Source organism: Rattus norvegicus, chromosome 16 (genome assembly GCF_036323735.1).
Source record: "Rattus norvegicus strain BN/NHsdMcwi chromosome 16, GRCr8, whole genome shotgun sequence".
Lineage (NCBI taxonomy): Eukaryota > Metazoa > Chordata > Mammalia > Rodentia > Muridae > Rattus > Rattus norvegicus.
This window is the reverse complement of record NC_086034.1, coordinates 61,697,606-61,720,245: the sequence shown is the minus strand read 5'-3', so window position 1 is coordinate 61,720,245 and position 22,640 is coordinate 61,697,606. Positions and strand designations below refer to the sequence as shown.

At 38.1% G+C, this 22,640-nt stretch overlaps 1 long non-coding RNA gene across 1 annotated transcript; it reads left to right on the top strand.

Annotated features, from left to right (window-relative positions):
• The first annotated feature begins 546 nt into the window (after positions 1-546).
• Positions 547-22,587, top strand: LOC134482550 (uncharacterized). The gene is made up of 2 exons (XR_010058790.1): positions 547-663; positions 22,457-22,587. It is a non-coding gene; the product is annotated as an uncharacterized LOC134482550 (long non-coding RNA).
• The last annotated feature ends 53 nt before the right edge of the window (positions 22,588-22,640 follow it).

Here is a 22,640-nt window from a genome sequence, read left to right as displayed (position 1 = left end):
TGTGGCATGCACTCACATAGACACATGACCTTAAGATACATTTTCAATGAAGATAGTAAAATATGTATAATTTCGATTAACAAAATAATTGTAGATATTCTGAGATGTGGTATGATATTCTAGTGCTTGTATGCATCGTGAAATATATGGTCAATTTAGTCGATATATGCATCCCTTTGAGTATAGACTATTTCTTTGCGAGGAAAACATTTTAAAAATCTCTCTCTCCTGGCTAAGTTTAAATACATTAATTTGGGCCAAGAACAATTATCCTGTTATGCTATAGACTACTGGAAATATTCCTCCTACTGCGTCTTTTCTGGATGCCCATACAATCCCAGTCCTCCTTTCCCTCGATTCTGTTTGCACACATCATCCTACCACCATATCTCTGCTCCATGTACTTGCTCACATCTTATCCCCATCTCTGGTGGTTTGACTAGGAATGTCTTCCATGGAAGCTTGTGTTTAGATCCCTGGCCCATGGGGAGTGGCACTATTAGGGGGTGTGGCTTTGTTGGAGGAGGCGTGTCACAAGGGGTTGAGTTCACTTCCTGCTGCCTGCCAATCCAGATAGAGAATTCTCAGCTCCTTCTCCAGCACCATGTCTGCCTGCCTGCCACCATGTTTTTCCATGATGATAATGGACTAAACCTTTGAACTGTAAGCTAGACCTAATTAGATGTTTTCCTTTATAAGAGTTGCTACAGTCATGATATCTTTTCACAGCAATAGAAACTGTAACTAAGACATTTTACCTCATGTTTGCCTTCTATTCTCCATGTCCATGTTATGCTATCCCAGTCTTTCCCCTCTATTCTGCCTGCACATATCATCCTATCCAGTTTTCCTTCTACTCTACCTGTGCACAACATCCTATCCATGTCTTCCCTTCTATTCCCCTGAGCCACGTGCTGTGTGTTTGCACACCATTTTTTTCTTTCCTCTCCACTTATAGTTGAGAACATTGCTATTTGCCTTTCTACTGCTGACAGATTGCATTTCATTCTTCTGTGCATATGCTCGCAGGCTGCTCCTTACTGTTGCTTTTAACACCTCTTTAAAGAATTCACTTGGCTTCCAAATTGCTTCGGCTTACGGATCATTCCAGGAGAAATATTTGTACTTTAGTGATTTACAACTCATAGGACTGTTTTTGTATCTCAGGTGAGGCTGAAAGAGGCCTAAACAATTTTGGAAGAAAATTTGATATATAATACAAGATGACTTGAAACCTGAGTGAAAAGGAATCAAATCAGTTCTTATATTTTATTCTACTGACAACCATCACAAGTCAAATGGGATTCCTACTGAATTTAATTACATGAAATGTCTCACTTTGAAACTTGGAATAACAGGTTTGGCCAAGTAAGAGCAGGGATATATTTTTGAGATATAAATTTGTGGTTTTCAAATCTTAAGTTCACAATTTTGCTGTCTAATTTTTAAAAATAACATATACAGATTATGCAGAGTGAGCCATTGCCAAGGATTACATAATTATCCCAAGATACCTTAAACTAAAATTATAAGGCACTTATGGAACAAAGTTTTTGGGAAGAAGTTTAGATACTCCAATGTTAGCATGGCAAATTAAAATTATGTTTTTCCCTTAGATTATTGGGCATAATAGAAACACTAGTTTATCTAAACGATATATGAGTTCTCATGTTTACTACTGAAGTGCTAATTTCTGAAAAGATATAGGAATGAGAGTGGATTACATATCTCATAATTGTAACAAAAGTATTTGAGGACAGGGTTTATTTTGGTTCATATTCAGAGGGGATAAAGTTCATCTCTGGGGATGGGAGAAGTCTTGGCTGCTGGAGCAGAAGACAGCTGGTCACACTGTGCCCTCCTTCAAGATGCAGAGCAATATGAATACTGGAGTTTAGCTCTATTTTTCCTTTTACCTTTGGTCCAGCATCCCAACCCAAAGGATGTTAATATCTAGATTCTGGGTAAACAGAAACATCTTTCTATACACAGTTAGAAATGGGTTGCTATGGTGATTATATATCCTGTCAAGTTGACAGTGAAGATAAATTATCACAAAAAGGAACCATAAAAGTCACTTGTTTCTTACTCCACAGTATGGACTGTGGCATTTTAAAAAGTTAAAACATTGATCATTAGTTCAACTCATGTTATCAATATGATCCATATTTTCATATCATGTTAACTGTATAACTGACTATATATGATGTTTTATCATTCTATTTCTTGAACTTAAGTTCATCATTATCTAAACAAATTATCTCCTAGGTTTTTCTTTCCATATATTCAGACTTGCACACACACACACATGCACACACGCATGCATGCACGCGCATGTACTTACTACTTTAAAAATTTTGGCATTCATTACTATTCAGTTACTTTTATATTAAATTAAATACTGACTTTTGGAAGTAGAAAAGTAGTAGATATCAAAGAAAACAGTGTAAATTAAATAAATAAATCTAACACTATTTGGGAAAAATCTGATAGAAGATATTATAAGAGTTTTACAGTTATATAACATTATTTTGGGTGTCTACTAGACTTCCCTGACAAGTCAAAATGACTTTTTCATGTCCAACCATGGGGATTTTATTACATAGTCTATGGATTTGGGGTGGAAGCATTATTACTTCAAGTGGCATGACTTCACTTAATTTACTTATCCATGTAATACATACTCATATACATTTATACAGATTTAAGTAAATGTAGAAATAGTGTGTTCCTTACACCTTCCACTCCCAGCTCTGTGTTGCCTCCTATCTGCCTAAAGACCCCCTATTCCATTTTCCCATCTACACTTTGATGTCACAACTCCTACTACCCTACAATCCACAGATTTTAATTTCTGTTTATCCTCCATAATCCCTTTTATTTTCCTCATTTTAAGAATTACTCTGGGTTATGTTCTCACATGCAAAGATTAAGAGCTAGGACCCATAAATGAAAGAGAACATGCAGTGTTTGTCTTTCTGGATTGCCTTGTTCACTATAAAATATTCTATTCCTATTTCCCATGAAATTTACTTTTCACCGCAGATCAGTAGGATTCTATAGGGCTTATGTACCACATTTTTATTGTATCATCATATATCATAGGTGAAGACATTTTGGCTGCTTCAATTTCCCAGCTGTTATGATTACATCAGCAATGAACACAGTTGACCAGGTATCTCTGGAGTCAGATGCCACTTTAGATGGGCATTTGTCAAGAAATGGTGTAGCTGGGTTATATGCTAGATCTATTTTTGGATTTTTGAGAGATCTTTATATGGATTTCCACAGCACCTGAACATACCCCCAACAGTGAATGAATGTTCCTTTTCCCCCTCATGCCAGCATTTTTTCAACACTTTTTGAGAAATTTCTTACCTATTTCTATTTTATCTTTTGTGTTTATACTCATAGTCTATCAGACTAAAAATGACTCAAAAACAGAGACATATATCTGTACCTATATGTACATAGGTATACACACATACATGTGTGAGTATGCGTGTGTGTGCGTGCGTGAGTGTGTGTGAGTGTGTGAGTGTGTGTGTGTGTGTGTGTGTGTGAGAGAGAGAGAGAGAGAGAGAGAGAGAGAGAGAGAGAGAGATCCTCTCTTACTCTGTTGTCTTTCTTTTTATTGATCTGATTGCTCCCTTGCCGTAAGGAAGAGGCTTTGGCATTTTTGTTTTGTTTTCTAAAGACAGGGATTCTTGTGTAACAGCCCCAGATCTTCTGTCCTGGAACTCGATTTAGACGCCAGGATGGCTTTGAACTCATAGAAATCAGCCTGCCTTTGACTCCTGAGGGCTCAAATTAAAGATCGTGCCACTGCACACAGCTTAAGAAGAGTTTTATTTTTATGAGGTGCCATTTGTTTATATTCAGCCTTAATTCTTGGGCAAATGAGTTCTTATTCAGAAAGTCTCTTCCTATACCTATATCACTTAGAGTGCTGTCTATATTTCTTTTCGCAGTTTCACTGTTTCAAATTAGGTCTATGATCCATTTTGAATTAATTAGTGTACAGGACGATGGATGTGAATTAATTACATTCTTTGACATATGCAATGCCTCCAGCACCCTTTCCTTTTTTTTTTTTAATTGGACATTTTTAAAATTTACATTTCAAATCTTATTCCCTTTCCCAGTTGCCCCTCCATAAACTCCATATCCCATGCCCCCTCCCCCTGCTTTTTTGAGGTTGTTCCCCCAGCCACCCACCCGCCCACCCCTCTCCACCTCCCCACCCTGACATTCCCCTACCCTGGGGCATTCTAGCCTTGGCAGGACCAAGGGCTTCTCCTGCCATTGATACCCAACAAGGCCATCCTCTGCTATATATGCAGCCGGACGCATGATTCTGTCCATCTGTACTCTTATTTATTTATTCATTTATTTACATAGTTTTATTTTTTCCTTTTATTTTTTTATTGGATTTTTATTTACATTTCAAATGTTATTCCCTTTCTTGGTTTCCTGTCCATAAGCCCCTTCCCTATCTCCCTTCCCTCTTCTTCTGAAATAATTCAGTATAATAATTTTAAAATTACTCCAGAATAGGGGAAAATCAACTGGAAACTACACATCTTATAATAAATTATTTTCCAAGGAAGATGTGTAATTCAAATAAATTAGGTTAAAATATGTATTTTGAATAAAGTGGATAAAGAACAAGAGTATTTATTTCTCAACAGAAGATATACCAATGGTCAACAAATGTATACAAAATTATTGCATACCATTAATCTTCATCGAAATGTAACTTAAAGCATAACACAGTTTCATATCAGTTACAATGGTGTCAAATACATACCAAGCAACGATAAGGATAAGAAGAAAGGGAAGCTTCCTGAATTTCCATTAGGAAGATGAATTAATGTCCTTGCTATAAACTGAGGACATGACACATAATTTTGCTAGTCCATATTATAAATAATTCTGGTTTTATTCCTTTGTCAGAATAACAGGAAACTCCTGACAGTCTCTCTGGCTTCACTATCACATTCTATTCTATCAATAATCTGGGAAGCAGTAATTAAATATCTTCTATATTTTAAGACTAGCAAAACAAGCTACACAATATCCCAGAGCTCCTGGAATGACAACAGAACAGGAAAGTAGAATGTTATTTTGATAAAGAAGTTAATGAAAGGTAAATAATAAAGTCCCTATTGGTGATGTGCAGAAAATGACTCAAAACTCTCATGGTAATGCAAAGACTATTATCCTGTATTTTTTCAGTGAATTGTGCCAAACATTTGCTGACTTGTTAGATAAATGGAATTCTTTACCCACCTAAAAAATCTGCCTGTAGGGCCTGAAGTTTCATTAGGAATTCATTATTGTTAGATCAATTGCATTCAGTCTAGATGATGCAACGTGTTGCCTGCATATATTTTTATCTTAAAACTAATGAGTCCTTAATTACTGTGTTCCTTTTTCATTAATTAAACAACTATGTGGTGAGTTGCAGCAAACTTACTTGGAAATATGCAATTATATAATTGGGCAAATTATCTAGGCATGACTATAACAGTTTTCCTTTCTCATGTTTATGACAGATATGCACTGGTTATAGAAAAAAACACAATCTATACAGCACTTCCACAGTAAGTTGTTGAAACTTTTATAATGTGCACTGGTAGGAAGCAGAGGAAGTCATGCCTGCCTATGGTATAGCATATACCATTTTTAGAAGCCATTGGACATGCAGAATAAAAAAAATGCAGGGACAGAAAGATATTTGGAGAACATACAGAAGTAGATTAAATCATGAAATATGAATAAACTGTGAAAGAAAAGACTGAAAGGCCAGGATGGGACTCACCAATGGGTTTAAATATATAATGAACGTAGAGGAGTTAACACGAATACCTCAGAGCTCAAGAGAAAGATCTCACTTACCTTCAAAAGGCCCAAGAAAACCTTTGAAAAACTTCATATAAGCATTAAACATACACATATGTACACACACACACACACACACACACACACACACACACAGAGGCCCATGTGCACACACATTTTATTTTCTGAAAGCTCCATGGACAAATGAGGCAAACCTTACAAATTATTCATAAGTAAAATTAATTCTAGAATGTTTGGTAGCTTGGTCCAATAATAAACACTGTAGTTACCTAGAACTCAAGAAAATCTTGTGATTTGATGATCCAATGTTGTCTGTCTAACTGGAGATTGTGTCATGTATCCAATCAGGGCTATATTCCCCTGGTTTCAGTATAGTTGAAATACACTATTTTAAAATAAATTTTTTTCTGGAACTAAAAGATCTTATTGTTTTAGGTAATAAAAAAATACACAGCAAAGATTTTGTATCTTAACGATAATTGTGATTCTTTTAAACAACAACAAAAAAATATTAAAATACAATAATACCTTTACCCCTTTGCATTTTCTTCCTCTAATTCCTTCTGCACTTCCACACTCCCACTGAAATTTATGACCGTTTCCCCTCAATGCATATAGATATCTATTTAATATATTTAGAAATACATAAATATATAGATACAACATGCTGCGTCAGTTGAGTGTTGCTTGTATGTATATGATTTCAGACCTGACCCCTCGGCATTGGATAACTCATTAGAGGTCTAAAGCCTGAGAAGAATTGATACAGGATAAGTTGTTTGCTCTTAGGCTTACTACCCAAAGGTTCATAAGTTCATGTTCATTAGGCATATCCATGGATTTTGAAAATTCAAGAAATTACTACTAAATATGACTCCAACATGTTTTCTAGCGGAAACACTTTGCTTAGGGAAGAACGTATATAGAAGCTGTGAGGAGTCAGGTCAGGGGTCAGCCCATCAGAGAATCCACGTTAGGAGAGAGACAAGAAGAAAGATCAGAGTAAATAAAATGGTACATTTAAAAATACACATTGATTTTCCTGCAGCTAATCTACAGTGGATGGAAATGAAAATCAATTTGTATCCACCAACATGGGTGAGGGTTATGAGACATACTTTAGAAAGCAGAAAGACAGCTGAGTTGTCTGGAGAAATCTTAGACCTGTTCGAAAATGCACGCAGAGTCCTAAAGCAAGCAAATTAACATGGCAATTTTTCCTAGAAAATTTGGGGACTTGAAGGAGGTAGTGAATGGGTAGTAAAATGAAGTGGTAGATGGATTAATCTAAGAATAGTGGAAATTCCTTATGATTGCAGTGTAAATTTGAACGCACCATTACATATGATATTTTCATAGCAGTCTTAGTCAACCAACATAAGATAGAGGAAAAACAAGTCCATCCACAGCAACAGAGAGATTCGTAGGTAATTTGTAATGTGCACTCACATGTTGTAATCTCATCCATCAACAGAAGGCAATGCCTCACAAGTGTAAGTGCCAATATGATGTAGCGATAGCAGCAATCCTCGGAAGACTGTATGGAGAATGATACAATTTTATGCAGCCTACTGAAGAAAGATTGCAAAACTGATTGTTTACAAGTAACAACGTGTGAGATCAAATTTTTCAAAAGCTATTTTGTAAGACAAGAGTTGAGAAAATAATTCTCTTCTGGTGGCAGAAACAATCAGGATAGCAGAGGCGCTCTTTGGAATGATGCATGCCACTGTATTATTATGTAGGACACTGAGTTCAGGGAAATAGGTTTTATTATTTTTATATAAATGTATACCTGTGTGTATGACTTGTGACATACCACATAACAAAATAATTCAACGTACATTTCAGTTGAAAAGGAAGAATAGCGATGAAAGCATGAGACTGTGGTATAACCAGATGTGGATAAATTTATACATTGTGCATGAAAGGTAGAAAATTCATATTAGGTTACACTGATTATTCCAAAGAAAGATAAGACTACATTTTTAATGAACAAATGATCTCCAGAAGTTTGTTACACAAAGGACTAGCAAATTCAATAGTACTAGTGGAGAGACTACTATTGGAGGATAACGTGAGTATAGCTAGTTTAAGATAAGAAAGAGGGAGAGGTAGGAGTAAGGCAGGAAGGAAGGAAAGGAGGGAAGGATAGGGAGGGAGACATACACAGAGAGACAGATAGAGTCAGACAGTGACAGAGACAGAGACAGAGAAAGAGAGAGACAGACAGGGTCAGAGAAAGAGAGACAGAGGGAGAGAGTCAAGAGACAGGTGGCTGATGTAGTTCAGTCTTAGGAGAGAGTAGGGTCAGTATTACAATGTCTAAGAAAGAAAATACACCAACTTCCATAAGCTAAAACAGAAAAAAAGGAGAAAAACAAAGATCACTTTTTCTAATGGCTGAAAACCAGCAAAAACGGTTTCGCACTGGGACACTGCGAAAGAGAAAAGAAATAAGAAAACAAAAAACAAAAAACAAAAAACAACAAAACATGCAAACCTGTGCATCCAGTCTCTGAAACAGAATGGCAGCAACTTTTCTATTGATTGGTAGATCTCATAGAATTCTTCAGTTGTCTGCTATAACGAGCTCTGAGTTTTATTGATAACTTTAGTTTTATCTCCCCAAACTGAATCCTTCTCTCAGGAACTTAGCCATTGTCAATTGAAAAAAAAAAAGAAAAAGAGAAATAAAGAAATAAAAGAAACCAACAAGAGCTAGAATTCAATTATGTCTAGTTCCTTAGAAATGCCACAGCCCACAGGCAAAGCCTTTGAAGTTACTTCTATTGATTTAAGGACACTTTTATTTATCAGTTTCCCAGAACATCTTGAAAACTGTCTGCACAGGCCACAGTACCATATCGACAGCTTAGCTAGCCAAATGTGAGAGTTTTGTCTTCATTATGTGACAATTTTAGTGAATTTCTAATGAAAAATTGTGTGAAATTTTTAAAAAGCTTTTCATGGGATAAAAGTAATTTCAATCAAGGAAGACTCGATTTGCTTATACAATGCTCTCCCTTCCTGCAGTGGACAGCTGAATTGACATGAGTAACTGTGAGTTCATCATAATCCTTAGTCTTTGGTGTGGAACAGTCACTGTGAATAAAACAAATGGAAGTATGTGTTCCTCTCAATGAGGGGACAACGTTCATGCTTCCTCAAGTAGACGTTTTTTTTTATAGTTTTTATTATATGGTTTTATTTCAGAAATTTTGAAGACTCCATATAGTGTATGTATAATTATCGCTACATTTGCATGTATTTATTTAATGACTTAGGATTCTTTTTTTTAATTTTTTTAACTTTTTTATTAACTTGAGTATTTCTTATTTACATTTCGAATGTTATTCCCTTTCCCGGTTTCCTGGCAAACCTCCCCCTAACCCCTCCCCCTCCCCTTGTTTATGGGTGTTCCCCTCCCCACCCTCCCGCCATTGCCGTCCTCCCCACAACAGTCACGTTCGCTGGGGGTTCAGTCTTAGCAGGACCCAGGGCTTCCCCTTCCACTGGTGCTCTTACTAGGATATTCATTGCTACCTATGAGGTCAGAGTCCAGGGTCAGTCCATGTATAGTCTTTGGGTAGTGGCTTAGTCCCTGGAAGCTCTGGTTGCTTGGCATTGTTGTTCATAAGGGGTCTCGAGCCCCTTCAAACTCTTCCAGTTCTTTCTCTGATTCCTTCAACGGGGGTCCTATTCTTAGTTCAGTGGTTTGCTGCTGGCATTCGCCTCTGTGTTTGCTGTATTCTGGCTGTGTCTCTCAGGAGCGATCTACATCCGGTTCCTGTCGGCCTGCACATCTTTGCTTCATCCATCTTGTCTAATTGGGTGGCTGTGTATGTGTGGGCCACATGTGGGGCAGGCTCTGAAAGGGTGTTCCTTCTGTCTCTGTTTTAATCTTTGCCTCTCTTCTCTGCCAAGGGTATTCTTGTTTCCCTTTTAAAGAAGGAGTGAAGCATTCACATTTTGAGCATAAGTCTTGAGTTTCATGTGTTCTAGGCATCTAGGGTAATTCAAGCATTTGGGCTAATAGCCACTTATCAATGAGTGCATACCATGTGTGTTTTTCTGTAATTGGGTTACCTCACACAGGATGATATTTTCCAGTTCCAACCATTTGTCTATGAATTTCATAAAGGCATTGTTTTTGATAGCTGAGTAATATCCATTGTGTAGATGTACCACATTTTCTGTATCCATTCCTCTGTTGAAGGGCATCTGGGTTCTTTCCAGCTTCTGGCTATTATAAATAAGGCTGCGATGAACATAGTGGAGCACGTGTCTTTTTTATATGTTGGGGCATCTTGTGGGTATATGCCCAAGAGAGGTATAGCTGGATCCTCAGGTAATTCAATGTCCAATTTTCTGAGGAACCTCCAGACTGATTTCCAGAATGCTTTTACCAGTCTGCAATCCCACCAACAATGGAGGAGTGTTCCTCTTTCTCCACATCCTCGCCAGCATTTGTTGTCACCTGAGTTTTTGATCTTAGCCATTCTCACTGGTGTGAGGTGAAATCTCAGGGTTGTTTTGATTTGCATTTCCCTTATGACTAAAGATGTTGAACATTTCTTTAGGTGTTTCTCAGCCATTCGGCATTCCTCAGCTGTGAATTCTTTGTTTAGCTCTGAATCCCATTTTTTAATAGGGTTATTTGTCTCCCTGCGGTCTAACTTCTTGAGTTCTTTGTATATTTTGGATATAAGGCCTCTATCTGTTGTAGGATTGGTAAAGATCTTTTCCCAATCTGTTGGTTGCCGTTTTGTCCTAACCACAGTGTCCTTTGCCTTACAGAAGCTTTGCAGTTTTATGAGATCCCATTTGTCGATTCTTGATCTTAGAGCATAAGCCATTGGTGTTTTGTTCAGGAAATTTTTTCCAGTGCCCATGTGTTCCAGATGCTGCCCTAGTTTTTCTTCTATTAGTTTGAATATATCTGGTTTGATGTGGAGGTCCTTGATCCACTTGGACTTAAGCTTTGTACAGGGTGATAAGCATGGATCGATTTGCATTCTTCTACATGTTGATCTCCAGTTGAACCAGCACCATTTGCTGAAAATGCTATCTTTTTTCCATTGAATGGTTTTGGCTCCTTTGTCAAAAATCAAGTGCCCATATGTGTGTGGGTTCATTTCTGGGTCTTCAATTCTATTCCATTCGTCAATCTATTTGTCTCTGTACCAATACCATGCAGTTTTTATCACTATTGCTCTGTAATATTGCTTGCGTTCAGGGATAGTGATTCCCCCTGAAGTCCTTTTATTGTTGAGAATAGTTTTAGCTATCCTGGGTGTTTTGTTATTCCAGATGAATTTGCAAATTGTTCTGTCTAACTCTTTGAAGAATTGGATTGGTATTTTGATGGGGATTGCATTGAATCTGTAGATCGCTTTTGGTAAAATGGCCATTTTTACTATATTAATCCTGCCAATCCTTGCGCATGGGAGATCTTCCCATCTTCTGAGGTCTTCTTCAATTTCTTTCTTCAGAGTCTTGAAGTCCTTGTTGTACAGATCTTTTACTTGCTAGGTTAAAGTCACACCGAGGTACTTTATATTGTTTGGGTCTATTATGAAGGGTGTCATTTCCCTAATTTCTTTCTCGGCTTGTTTCTCTTTTGTGTAGAGGAAGGCTACTGATTTATTTGAGTTAATTTTATACCCAGCCACTTTGCTGAAGTTGTTTATCAGCTTTAGTAGTTCTCTGGTGGAACTTTTGGGATCACTTAAATATACTATCATATCATCTGCAAATAGTGATATTTTGACTTCTTCTTTTCCGGTCTGTATCCCCTTGATCTCCTTTTGTTGTCTGATTGCTCTGGCTAGAACTTCAAGAACTATATTGAATAAGTAGGGAGAGAGTGGGCAGCCTTGTCTAGTCCCTGATTTTAGTGGGATTGGTTCAAGTTTCTCTCCATTTAGTTTAATGTTAGCAACTGGTATGCTGTATATGGCTTTTACTATGTTTAGGTATGGGCCTTGATTTCCTATTCTTTCCAGGACTTTTATCATGAAGGGGTGTTGAATTTTTGTCAAATGCTTTCTCAGCGTCTAATGAAATGGTCATGTGGTTTTGTTCTTTCAGTTTGTTTATATAATGGATCACGTTGATGGTTTTCCGTATATTAAACCATCCCTGCATGCCTGGGATGAAGCCTACTTGGTCATGTTGGATGATGTTTTGATGTACTGTTGGATTCGGTTTGCCAGAATTTTCTTGAGTATTTTTGCGAATATTTTATTGAATATTTTTGTGACAAGTAGACTTTTGATTCTGGACTATCAGTGAAGATAGTGCACACATGTCTACAACTGGGAGGTTATGTACAAATAGTGCAGAATAGTTCCAATACTTGAGGATCTGGGTTCATATCTCATCCTCATGGTGGCCTGTGTCCAACATTTCCACTGCTCATTTTCTTTATTGACATGTTGCAAATAATACTACTAAACACTGTGAGAAGATAACATGAGCTAGGTTGAAGATGCATCCCTGAGACCATGTATACATTTTTTAAAGAAGGAGGACTGACCTAAAGTCTAAATCGTGAAAGTGCAAACACTTTCATTGAACATATCATATCAAAGAATAATTTATTATTGAGATCAGTTTGTAAAATAATTCACATTTCTTTTTTGGGAATTGATTTTTTAAATAATAAAATAAAATATGATAAAGCAAAAACCAACACGTCAGAATATACAGCACAAACATACAGATAAAATAAAAGAACTCAAGAAGAGGCACAAGAAACATAAGGATGCAAAGACTTGCTCATTCTCTTACTCAGGAATCCCATAAAGGCATAAATTAGGAAAAGCGTTTGGGATTTCCCTTTACATAAAACCAGTCAACAATTGGAAGTATACTAATTGAGGAGCAATCAGGACTTATAAAATCAACACAAAGGACTGAGGCATCATGCACATTGCCTGGACAGGTCTGCCCCTGGTGGAGCCCAAGACAGAAAATGAGAAGTGGTATATATTGCTTTTGTTATGTTTAGGTATGGGCCTTCTGGTCTTCCCAAGTCTTTTAACATGAAGCTGTTTGTATTTTTTTTGTCAAAGGCTTTTTTAGCATCTATTGAGATGATCATGTGGTTTTTTTCTTTGAATTCATATAGTAGACTACATGGTTAGAGTTCCATATATTGAACCATCCCTGCATCCCTAGGATGAAGCCTATTTGATCATGGTGAATGATCATTTTAATGTATTCTTGGATTTGGTTTGTGAGAAATTTATTAAGTATTTTTGCATTGATATTCATAACAGAAATTGGTCTGGAGGTCTCTTTTTTGGTTGGGTCTTTGTGTAGTTTTGGTATCAGTGTAACTATGGCTTAATAGAACGAATTAGGTAGTGTTCCTTTTATTTTGTTGCATAGTTTGAAAAGTATTGGTGTTAGGTCTTCTTTGAAGGTCTGATAGAAGTCTGCAGTAAAACCATCTGGTCCTGGGCTTTTTTGGGTTGGGAGACTGTTAATGACTGCTTCTATTTCTTTAGTGTTATGGGACTGTTTAGATGGTTTATCTGATACTGATTTAAACTTGGTACTCGGTATCTGAGTAGAAAACTATCCATTTCATCTTTCATCTCGAGTTTCCAGGGTGTTTTTTCTTATAGGCTTTGGTAGTAGGATCCAATAGAGGACTAATATTCAATATATATAAAGGACTCAAGAAGTTAGATTTCAGAGAACCAAATAACCCTATTAAAAATGGAGGACAGAGCTAAACAAAGAACTCTCAACTGAGGAATCTTGAATGGCTGAGAAGCACCTAAAGAAGTGTTCAGCTCTGGTCTCTGCCTGTGCCCAGAGGAGAAAGCCAGTCTCCAGGAGCTCTGGCACACTTGAGAGCAGAAGTAAGACCACCATTTCTGCTCCCAGGGGCCTGGAGTCAGGACACAAGGACCCAGGAAAAATCTGGGACAGTATCCTCCTGGTTTTTGCCTGTGACTGGAGCTGACCCTGTGAAACAGCTTTCTGTACTCAGATCCTGTTAGGAGAAAGTTGGTCTCCAAGAGTGCTGCCACACAGGCTTACAGGAGGGTCAACCAACTGTCAGAGACAGCAAGACCTACTAACACCAGAGACAACCAAATGGCAAGACACAAGTGCAAGAACCTAAACAACAGAAACTAAGACTACTTGGCATCATCAGAGCCCAGTTCTCCCAACAAAGCAAATAAATACTGGATATCCCACCACACCAGGAAAGAAAGATTTAGATTTAAAATCACATCTCATGATGATGATAGAGGACTTTAAGAAAAACATAACTCCCTTAAAAAATACAGGAAAACACAGGTAAAGAAGTAGAAGCCCTTAAAAAGGAAACACAGAAACTGCTTAAAGGATTACAGGAAAACACAACCAAACAGGTGAAGGAATTGAACAAAGCCATCCATGATCAGAGAATGGAAGTAGAAACAATTAAAAAAATCACAAAGAGAGACAATCGTGGAGATAGAAAACCTAGGAAAGAGATCAGGAGTCATAAACACAAGCATGGCCAACAGAATACAAGAGATAGAAGAGCGAATCTCAGGGGCAGAAGATAACATAGAAAACATTGCTACATACATCAAAGAAAATGTAAAATGCAAAAAGATCCAACCGAATCATTCACGAGATCCAGGACAAAATGAGGAAATCAAACATAATCGGTCACAAAACAGGCCTCAACAGATACAAGAAAATTGAAATAATCCCATACCTCCTATCAGATCACCACAAACTTAGGCTGGTTTATAATAACAACAAAAATGACAGAAAGCCCACAGACACACTGAACTTGAACAACACTCTGCACAATGATATAACTTGGTCAAGGAAGAAATAAAGACAGACATTAAAGACTTTTTAGAATTTAATGAAAATGAAGGCACAACATACCCAAACTTATGGGACACAATGAAAGCAGTGCTAAGAGGAAAACTCATAGATCTGAGTGCCTCCAAAGAGGAACTGGAGAGAACATACACTAGCAGCTTGAAAGCACACCTAAAAGCTCTAGAAAAAAAGAAGCAAATATACACAAGAGGAGTAGACTGCATAAAATTATCAAACTCTGGGCTAAAATCAGATAGAAACAAAAAGAACTATACATAGAATCAATAAAATCAGGAGCTGGTTCTTTGAGAAAATCAACACGATAGATAAACCCTTAGCCAGACTAACCAGAGGGCATACAGAAAGTATCCAAATTAACAAATTTGATATGAAAAGGGAGGCATAACAACAGAATCAGAGGAAATTCAAAAAATCATCAGATCCTAATAGAAAAGCCTATATTCAACAAAACTGGAAAATCTGGATGAAATGGACATCTTTCTAGACAGATATAAGGTACCAGAGTTAACTTAGAATCAGATAAAACATCTAAATAGTTGCATAACTCCTAAAGACATAGAAATCGTTATTAAATGACTCCTAACAAAAAAAAAAGCCCAGGACCAGATGGGTTTAGTGGAGAATTCTGTCAAAGCTTCATATAAGAGATAATACCAATACTGTTGAAATTATTCCAAAAAACAGAAACAGAAGGAACACTACCCAATTCCTTCTGTGGAGCCACAATTAAGCTCACAACTAAACCACACATAGACTCAACAAGTAAGAGAACTTCAGACCAATTTCCTTTATGAATATTGATGCAAAAATACTCAATAAAATTCTTTCAAACTGAATCCAAGAACACATCAAAATGATCATCTATCATGATAAAGTAGGCTTTACCCTAGGGATGCAGGGATGGTTCAATATATGGAAATCTGTCAAGGTAATTCACTATGTAAACAAAACCCAAAGGGGGGTTCAAAAAACACATGATCATCTCATTAAATGATGAGAAAGCATTTGACAAAATTCAACCCCCCCTCATGTTAAAAGCCTTGGAAAGATCAGGAATTCAAGGCCCATACCTAAACATAATAAAAGCAACATACAGCAAACCAGTAGAAAACATTAAACTTAATGGAGAGAAACTTAAAGCAATTCCACTAAAATCAGGGACTAGACAAGGCTGTCCACACTCTCCCTACTTATTCAATATAGTATTGAATTTCCTTGCCAGAGGAAGCAGACAACAAAAGAGGGTCAAGGGGATACAAATTGGAAAGGAAGAAGTCAAAATATCACTATTTGCAGATGATGTGATAGTATACTTAAGTGACCCCAAAGGTTCCACCAGAGACCTACTAAACCTGATACGCAACTTCAGTTGGATATAAAATTAACTCAAACAAATCAGTAGCTTTCTTCTATTCACAGGATAAACAGGCTGAGAAAGAAATTAGGGAAACAACACCCTTCACAATAGTCAAAATAACATAAAACCTCAGTATGACTCTAACCAAGCGAGAGATCTACATGACAAGAACTTCAAGTGTCTGAAGAAAGAAATTAGAGAAGATCTCAGAAGATGAAAAGATTTCCCATGCTCATGGATTGGCAGGATTAATATAGTAAAATTGGCCTGCTTGCCAAAAGCATCTACAGATTCAATGCCATCCCCATCAAAATCCTAAGTCAATTCTTCATAGAGTTAGAAAGGGCAATTTGCAAATTCATTTGGAATCACAAAAACTGCAGGATAGCAAAAACTGTCTTCAACAATACAAGAAGTTCTGGGAGAATCATCACCCCTGGCCTCAAGCAGTATTACAGAGCAATAGTGATAAAAACTGTATGGAGACAGGCAGGTAGATCAACGGAATAGAATTGAAGATCCAGAAATGAACCCACACACCTATGGTCACTTGATCTTTGGCAAAGGAGCTAAAACTATCTAATGGAAAATGATAGCATTTTCAACAAATAGTGCTGGTTCAACTGTACGTAGGCATGTAGAAGAATGCAAATCAATCCATTCTTATCACTGGGTACAAAGCTTAAGTCCAAGTGGATCAAGGACCTCCCCATAAAACCAGATACACTCAAACTGATAGAAGAAATAGTGGGGAAGAGCCACGACTACATAGGCACTGGGGAAAATTCCCTGAATAGCTTATGCTCTAAGATCAAGAATCAACAAATGGGACTTCATAAAATTGTAAAGCTTGTGTAAGGCAAAGAACACTGTCATTAGGAGAAATGACAACCAATAGATTGGGAAAAGAGCTTTCCCAATCCTACATCCAATAGAGGACTGATATCCAATATATACAAAGAACTCAAGAAGTTAGACTTCAAAGAGCCAAGTAAACCTATTAAAATGGGGTACACAGCTAAACAAAGAATTCTCAGCTGAGGAATATTGAATGGCTGAAAGGTACCTAAAGAAATGTTCACCATCTTTAGTCATCAGGGAAATGAAAGTCAAAAACCGTGAGATTCTACCTCAAACCAGTCAGAATGGCTAAGTTCAAAAACTCAGGTGACAATAGATGCTGGCAAGGATGTGGAGAAAGAGGAACACTCCTCCATTGTTGGTGGGATTGCAAGCTGGTACAACCACTCTGGAAATCAGTATGGTGGTTCCTCAGAAAATTGGATATAGTACTACCTGAGGACCCAGCCTTACTCCTCTTGAGCATATACCCAAAGATTCTCCAACATATAACAAGGACACATGTTCCTTGTTATATGTTCATAGCAGCCTTATTTATAATAACCAGAAACTGGAAAGAATCCATCTGTCCTTCAACAGAGGGATGGATATAGAAAATGTGGTATATTTACACTGTGGAGTACAACTCAGCTATTCAAAACAATGACTTCATGAAATTCATAGGCAAATGGATGGAACTAAAAGATATCCTGAGTGAGGTAAACCAGTCACAAAAACACACACACGGTATGCATTCACCAATAAGAAGATATTAACCCAAAAGCTTGAATTATCCATGATACAATCCACAGACCACATGAAGCTCAAGAAGAAGGATGACCAAAGTTTAAATACTTCAGTCTTTCTTAAAACGGGGAACAAAAATATTTATAGGAGGGGATAGGGAGACAGCGATTGGAGCAGAGACTGAAGGAATGGCCATTCAGAGCCAGCCCATATACGTACAGCCACCAAACCCAGACTATAATGCTGATGCCAAAAAGTGCATCCTGACAGGAGCCTGATATAGCTTTCTCCTGAGAGGCTCAGCCAGAGCCTTATAAATACAGAGGTGGGTGCTCCCAGTCAACCACTGAACTGAGATTGGGGTCCCCAATGGGGGCTTTAGAGAAAGCTTTGAAGGAGCTGAAGGAAGAACAACAATACCAACAAACCATAGCTCTCTGGAACTAAACCACCATCCAAAGAGTACACATGGACCCACCCATGGCTCCAGCTGCATATGTAGCAGAGGATGACTTTGTTGGGCACCAATGTGAGGAGAAACCCTTGGTCCTGCTAAGTCTGAAACTCACAGTGTAGGGGAATATCAGGTTGGGGAGGGGGTAAGGGGGTAGTTGTGTGTGGAAACATCCTAATAGAAGAAGGGGGAATGGGTTTATTGAAGGGAAACCAGGAAAGAGGATAACATTTGAAATGTTAATAAAAACATCCAATAAAAAAATCAAGAAAAAAGAGAGAAAGAAATGTTCAACATCCATCAGGCAAATTCAAATCAAAATAACCATGAGATTTCCATGTTATCCCAGTCAGAATGACTAAGATCAAAAACTCAGGTGACAGAAGATGCTGGTGAGGATGTGGAGAAATAGGAACACTCCTCCATTCTGGTGGGATTAAAAGCTCGTACAACCACTCTGGAAATTATCTGGTGTTTCCTCAGAAAATCATTCTACCAGAAGACCCAGCTATACCACTCTTGAGTATGTACCCAAAAGATGCTCCAACATATAACAAGGACACATGGTCCACTATGTTCATAGAAGCCTTATTTATAATAGCCAGAAGCTAGAAAAAACCCAGATGTCCCTCAACAGACAAATGGATACAGAAAATGTGTCACATTTACACAATGATGTATTACTCAGCTATTAAAAACAATCACTTCATGAAATTTACAGGCAAATGGAATTAGAAAATATCCTGGGTGAGGTAGCCCAATCACAAAAGAACAAAGATGATATATACTCACTGACAAGTGGATATTAGCCTAAAAACTCAGAATACCCATGATACAACTCACAGATCACATGAAGCTTAAGAAAAAGAAGACCAAAGTATGGATGCTTCAATCCTATTTAGGAGGGGGAACAAAATAATCACAGGAGATAGAGGGAGGAACCTGTGAAGGAGAGCAGAGAGGCAGTGAAAAAAGGGGGCAGTATCAGGTATGGGATGAGACAGGAGCAAAGTTCAGAGGGTCAGGAAATTGAAAAGAAATATGGAGCAGTGGGAGATGGGAACTAGGGGTAGCTACTAGAAAGTCCCAGACACCAGGCAATCCATAGGTTCCCAGGACCCAACGGGGGATGACATTAGCTGAAATACTCAATGAAGGGGAAATAGAATCTCTAGAGACTATCTCCAGTAGATAGGCACGGCACCCAGTTGAGCAATGGGCTGCCACACATCTTAAAAATTTTAACCCAGAATTGTTCATATCTTAAGGGAATTCCAGGACAAAAAACAGAGCAGAACCTGAAGGAAAGGTCACCCAAAGACTGTCCTACCTGGAGATCCATCCCATCTGCAGACACCAAACTCTAACAAACACTATTGCTGATGCCAAGAAGTACTTGCTGACAGGAGCCTGGTAGAACTGTCCCCTGAGAGGCTCTGCCAGGACCTGACCAGTACAGATGCAGATGCTCCCAGTTAACCATCAGACTGAGCACAGGGACCCCAATAGAAGAGTTAGGGGAAAGGTTGAAGAAGCTGAAGCAGATTTCAAACCCTAGGAAGAACAACAATATTAACTAGCCTGACTACTCAGATCTCCCAGGGACTAAACCACCAACTAAAGAGTATACATGGCTTGGTCCATAGCTCCAGCTACATGTATAGTAGAGGATTACCTTATCTGGCATCAATGGGAGGGGAGGACTCTGGTCCTGCAAAAGCCCCTGGTCTTGTGGAGGCTTGATAACCCAGTGTAAGGGGACTACAGTGAGGTGGGGATGGGGGAGGGTGGGAGAGCACCCTCATCAAGGCAAAGGGGACAGGAGATGGGAGGGGGCGTTGTGGAGGGCAAATCCCTGGGAAAGAGGACATTTGAAATGTAAATAAATAAAATATCCATTTTCTTTTATAAAAGGAGAAGTGGACAATACCAGCAGCCCAAATGGAAAGCTGTCTTTAATCTATTACCACTTGCAGATTAAAATTTAGTTTTCTTCAAGGACGTCTCAATGGGGCAAACAATCTACTTTTTCTTTACATTTATCTTTTCTAAATTGAATATTTTATATATTCACATTTCAAATGTTATCCCTTTTCCTGGTCCCCTCCCCCTTCTGCTTCTATGAGGATGCTCCCCCTCCCACCCACCTACCCACCCACCCACTCTCACCTCAACACCCTGGCATTCCTTTACACTGGGAAATTGAGTCTTCACAGGACCAAGGGCCTCTCCCTTACTCATGTCTCTCAAGGCAGGAGCCATTGTTCCCTCCATGTGTACTGCTTTTGGTGGTTTAGTCCCCAGAAGCATTGGGGGGTCTGGTTGGTTGATATTGTTGTTTTTTTCCTATGGGGTTGCAAACCCTTTGAGCTCCTTCAGTTCTTTCTCTAACTCCTCAATTGGGGTTCCCAGGCTTAGTTTGATGATTAGCTGCAAGCATCCTCATCTGTATCAGTAAGGCTCTAACAGAGCCTCTCAGGAGACATCCATATCAGGCTCCTGTCAGCAAGTACTTCGTGGCATCAGCAATAGTGACTGGACTTGATGGGTGCAAATGGGATGAGTCCCCAGGTGGGACAGTCTCTGGATGGCCTTTCCTTCAGTCTCTGCTCCACTCTTTGTCCCTGTATTTCCTCCCATGAGTATTGTGTTCCCCCTTCTAAGAAGGACTGAAGCATCCACACTTTGGTCTTCCTTTTTCTAAAAGGCAGATTGCACGCCCAGACTTTATTGCGAACCAACAAAAAAGAGCTCGGTGGGATTTTTGGAGCTATTTCATCTTAAATTGTTGTGTCTGCAATTTAAAACAATTTTCATCATATTATATTACACATTATATTATTTTATGCTATATAACAATATATATTCTCCCTCTTTCCTTCCCTCTATCTCTGTGTCCCTCCCTGGCCTCTCTAACATGCTGAAATGCTTTTGACAAATAATAATTTCTTGAGATTGTTAAAAGGTTTGTATATTAGACAAGTAGGACTGTATGAGTCTGAGTGAAGATATCTATAAAGAAGACATCCTGCAGAAAGCACATTGCTGTCTCAACGGGAAGGGTCTGTGGTGTTGCAGGTAAGACTTCTAAGACTATGGCAAAAGCAGACTATATGGAAGTAGGCAAAGTGACTCTCCTTCAAACTATTTTATAGATTCACGTATAATATTAATTTCTGTCGAGACACATAATTCCTAACACACTTTCCACAGTGAACAGACACTAACCAGTGAAATGGCCAGCAATACTACCTAACAATGTATTTACGTAGATCACTCTTCACTCTGTCCTATTAAAACAATGCTGGGTTCTGGGGTGTTCTATTTCTGCACATAACTTTAATGCTAGATTTCTTGGAAGATTGCCTTCATATATCTTGGTAGTGCTGTGCGTGTGGGGCATGTGAGGAGAGAGCCTGTTGATCATCATGACGGATGTCCTTCTTTTACGTTTTGGGAATTTAAAATGCAACATGTAAATGGTTAAGTATATATCTTCTGTGGTTGAGTAAACATGAATCTTTCTTAAGGATCTATAAAATGTGAGACTGTGCAAAAAAGAGTGTTTACTGAGAAGTGTCCCAAGGGCTCAGGGCAATTGTCTGCATGATAGAAAAATATGTGTATTTAATGTGGCTTAAGGAAAAGTTTGTGACAGAAAATACCACCAAGAGAAAGATGAGGGTATTAGGACTGACCCCATTATACCATGCCATTATGTTCAGAGAAATGATGCCACTCTCTTTGCAAGAGAATTTCACCAATGACATTGCTCAATGTCTTCTGAGAGAGCACAAGTTTTCATTAGATATGAAATATTTACATGCCTGTGAATAAAAAGGCAAATGTTCTTTATGAATCTTTTATTGACATGAGAGACTGACTGTAAGTGCATCTAGACAACAGTCGTTAGCAGTCCTATGTTTTATGAAGACACACTAGAATTATGAACAGTGCTAATCTGAATACTGGGAGAACTCTTGACAATAGCATTTTCTCTGCCCAGATTGCAAAATTAACGTGATAGTGAAAAGCAACATTTAGTTACTCAACTAGCGTTGTCTGCTCAGTTTGAACATTTTAAGTGGCTCTCAAGCTTTTCCTCCCACTGCTTTTTCAGCTCAGATGACATTTTAACTGGTAATCAAACTCCACGTGTTCCTTGTCATGGTATTTATGTAATCGAAATCAACACAAAACAACTTAAATCACAGCTTAGGAAAATTAATGTGGCTTTCTGATTACTTATGTTTGGATCATAAGTGTATTGAAGGGAGATGTTTTCTCGAAATTAAGCAAAACCCTTTCTTTGATTTTCATTACAGATGGAATAATAATGCAGCCCAAGGCTTTCCAAAAGACAGAAAAGTCACTCTTCACACAGAATCCCATTTCTATAGAAGACTAAGTTACAAGCTCCTCAAAGCGTCTGTGCCAAATAAATGATTTCTGGAAATCTTTACTTCTACTGCTTACCTGAATGCAAGTCTTCTTCCCATGACTTCCACT